Source organism: Pinus tabuliformis, chromosome 4_2, assembly GCF_031772625.1.
Source record: "Pinus tabuliformis cultivar Carrire ecotype Pingquan chromosome 4_2, CPIR1, whole genome shotgun sequence".
NCBI lineage: Eukaryota > Viridiplantae > Streptophyta > Pinopsida > Pinales > Pinaceae > Pinus > Pinus tabuliformis.
In genome coordinates this window covers 129,604,112-129,608,558 of record NC_142304.1, presented here as the reverse complement: position 1 = coordinate 129,608,558, position 4,447 = coordinate 129,604,112, and positions in this window count along the sequence as shown.

The window sequence follows — 4,447 nt, the reverse complement described above, 5'->3', positions numbered from 1 at the left end:
AATTATTTTTTATCACCAGATTGAAGGGGATAACATATTCTTGTAATATAATTCCATCCTTCGGATAGATCCGACCTAGTAAGATTAACGAGCCCTAGGAAGGAGAAGCTCAGTGTCTGTCATGGTGACGAATCCGATGTCATTAAAGTTTAATGAGTTTGACAAAGGGAAAACTCGATATCTTTTTTGTGTTGAGAGAGTTTGAAAAAGACACGAAAAAGAAAACTCCAAAAGGTCCCTTTTCGTAAAGTTGTCTCTCGAGTCCGAAAAGGTAGAAAACAATACTCAAAAGAACCTCTTTACCATGTCAGCCAAGGAGTACCTTTTTCGTAAATAGTTTGTCCCGACCCTAAAAAGGGGTAAACATATACTGGGTAAATGATGTTTCAAAACCATTTAAAAAGCCAGAAAGATAAGAAATCGGCAATATTTTAGTGTTTTGAGAGTCGGAAAAGAGCTTAAAGTGGACTTCCCGTTTTTATTTTCTTTAACGAGTCGAAAAGGAAAAAATACTCGACAATCTTTTCATTTCATTTTTTACGAGTTGGGAAAAGCGCTTAAATACGACTCTAGTTTTGCATCACCATTGACAAACCATCACCTGTCGCTACACAAGAAGCAAATACATTATCCTTTTCTAAGGGAAAATGGCGAAAAATACTTTTTAAAATCCTAAAACAAAGCGAAAAGCTCATAAAAAGGGGAAAAAAGTAAAACATTTTTACCATTTACCTCATTTGAAGCAATTTTTACCCACTCGTGCCCTAAATCTTCAGGAGCAGATTGTAGTAGATCCAAGAAGCTGATCATCAAACCATTTGTTGCAGGTAAGAGTTGAGGCCCTAATATTTGCATTGATACTTATTTTTCAAGCATTTAACCGTATTTTTAGGTTTTTGAGGGATTTTTAGCAAAAAAAACACCCTCAGTCAGCGCGGGATCTAGGCACGGGTCTGCATCGATTAGGGGCTTCTGGCACGGGGACTTGCGCCGTCAGCACACCTATTTTAAAGACAGTCGCACCGGCGCAGAGAACGAGATTTTTTCAAAATTTTCCCAATTTTAATGCTTTAAATCAGAAATTTTCCTTTCAAAGCCTGGTGCTAAATTAAATGTGGGATGTATGTAGGAAAATCAAAGCAAAAAGATGATGATTGAGTGGAAAGAGCATGATCATGAAAGAATAGATCAAATGGCCTTGGAAGATCCAAACTGTCTGGATGCATTAAGGAACTGTGGGCTCCTCAAATTCTTTCTGACACCGGGCCTATGGGCTCAACCTGAGTTACTACAATACTTGATCACTCTATGGGACGTTGGATGGGAGGTATTTGTGATCCATGACCAAGAGCTAGAGTTGGATACTTCAGAAATTTACTTCATTACCGGGTTGTCCCGCAGAGGGGAACCAATCCAATTGTATGGAGGTAGGCCTATTGGGGTGAGTGTAAACATGTTGCTTTCCCAAAATTTCCCAGGAGCCTTGAAATATACAAGCGGAAAGATCAACATCATGACCATAAATGATCTTGTATTGAAGGTAATACTTTTGACCATCAACCATGTGGCTGGGGCTCAAGCACTACATGAGTCCAACAAATATCGGTTCCAATATGCTGTTGATTGCATGGTGCCCATTGTTTTCAACGGGGAGGAAGCCATGAAGGTAAACATGAAAATATAACTATCCAAGTGCAAGGTAGGGAACTTAAGGCAATTTGGATATGGTTCCATTCTAGTGACCTTCTTCTTACAACGAATCTCATTGTTCCATTACCAGATGGTGGAGGTGAATCCTCTAGTACCACGAGATCCACGAATTGTCTGATGGAGTGAGTTGATGCCTAGATCTGGAGGGGGCCAGCAGATGTCCTACAAGCCCACCTTCTTTGTATGGTTCAGACAATGGTTGATCATGGTGGAGGATTGGCCATACAGCGGGATTGACTTCTATGGTGATCCTGGCATACCACTTCCAAAGGGAGAAGACTTTGATGATGGAAGTGAGTAAAGCAATTTTGTTTTTTGGTTTTTTATTGTTTTTTGCATATATGTATTCATGACACTTTGACTTTGTAACTGTAGATGTTGGACCAAAGAGGCTAGCAAGGATGTCCCCTATAGCTAGACGTGTGGCTCGACAGTTCCATGTCACTCCTTACCAGGAAGGAATGGAAAATGAAGAGGAGATTTCTCGGGATCTGGAGGGCCTGGTGAGAGGAATCCTAGAGTATGCACAGATCGAGGACATTCCTCACTGTTATCAGCGGCACACAGTAGGAGTGCCTGATTGGATCCGGCGATCACTGACTTGTGTAGTACGAGTAGTGACATGTTATCATGATCACCACATAGAGTAGTCCAAAGTTTAGCATTTGCAGTTTTGAGGCTTGCGAGACACGGATGTACTTAAAACACATATATTATTTTTTGTATTTTGATGTATTACACTAAAAAATTATCGCCATATATGTGCTATATTTCCTGTTTAATATGATACAATTTTTTCACATATTGTGTAAATGCCTGTCTAAAACATAATTAACCAATGCATCTATTAATGTATTCATATGCCTAGGAATGTGATGATATGTGATATAATCAAAATTTATTTTCAAGAGATGAATACGCAAATAAATTCTCAATAACTGAGGGTTTATAATAGAATATTTCCCATTGAGCTAAAGGACAACAAGTTGTGAATCAAGATTAACAACCATTTCTCGAATGTCAAGAGAAATGGCTTCTGACAAGAGTTCGATGAATGTGCTATGTTATTAGTTTTTTGACCCAAAAAAATACCTTAAAGATTAATCAAATCACCATGAGGGTCATAAATATCCCATGCTGTAGATGACAAACTCTGGGTGCTACAACAAACACCATCAGTGAAACCAACATAAGGAGTCACAGACATCTGCAAAGCAGGTGAAGACATAATAAGCAGGAAAGTTGCTGGAAAAACACACCAAACGAAACTGCACAAAAATGAATAACACACTTATGTACATAAGTAATCATGCGAGATGACTCACGCATAATCAATTATCTCATAGGCCCCTTTTTGTAATACACGCTTGACAATATAGGGCCCATGCCACATGGGTTCGAATTTTCCTGCCCCTAGCTTATCGTTAGCTTGGTCATATAGCAAGACCAAATCTCCCTCAAAAAAAGCACGAGGAGAGACCAACTGATCAAAATGGGATTTAACTCGCTTTTTCTGTGCTTCAATGACTAAAGCAGTGAGACGACGGGTTTCATCCAGTCATTCCAAATATAGGAGACACTCTTCTTGAGGTGAGGTTTCAGGGAGTAATTCAATAGCCAATTTGAGTGAGGGAATTTCACATTCAATCAGTAGGGTAGCTTCTAGACTATAGATGAGCTGGAAAGGTGTGAATCCAGTTGCGTCTTTAGTTGAGGTTTGGTAGGCCCATAGAGCTGAAAAAGCATGAGATGCCAATTGGATTTGTGAATCCCAATGGTGCGCTGAAGCATAGTAACTAAAACTTTGTTTACCGCTTCAAATTGGCCGTTGGCCTAAGGGTAATATGGAGTTGAGCTATCATGACATAAGGCCAATTTAGAAGTCAGCTCAGCCATCATGTAATCATGAAAATAGGAGCCATGGCCAGTGATAATGGCTTGAGGCACTCCAAACCTGGAAATCACATGATTGAAGAGAAATTGCGCGGTCATTTTACCGTCAGCTAAATATGTAGGCATCACTTCAACCCATTTGGTGAAGTAATCCATGGCAACAATAACCATGCCCCTCGGCTGAATGAGGGTTACATGTCATAAAATAAATGCCCCATTTGGCAAAGAGACCAATAGTAATAACAGGGTTAAGGAGAGCGGGTGGGGTGCACATATTTCGTTGATAAATCTGGCATTGGTGGCATTACAGACAACAAGAATGCAATCCTTAAAGATGGAGGGCTAGAAATAGCTAGCACGGAGGATATTTTGAGTAGTGGCATAGTGAGACAAATGACCACCACATGCACCAGAATGGCAATCATTTAAGACTCTTTCAGCCTCATCGAGAGTTAAACATCAACGAATAATTGAATCAACACCAACGCGGTATAAAGTATCCCCAACGATGCAGTAAGGTTTGGATTGATGCCGAATGCGTCAGTGATCATCCTTGGACAACGCAGATCAGAAGGTAGAAGTTTGGAGATACACGATGATATGACCATACCAAGGATCGAGAGTGTTAATAAAAAAGTGAGTCTCATCGGGTAACTACTCATCAGTACCAGTAGGGAGAGAAGCAGAGGGAAAAGAGAAAATCAAATCAGCAAATACAAGTGATTTCTTCGATTTGGCAGTAGTGAACACCAAATCGAATTCCTGGAGGATGACAATCCACTTGGAATATTTTCCCCCAAGCAACTAACGAGTCAGAATATAAGTCATGGGGTTGCAATCAGAA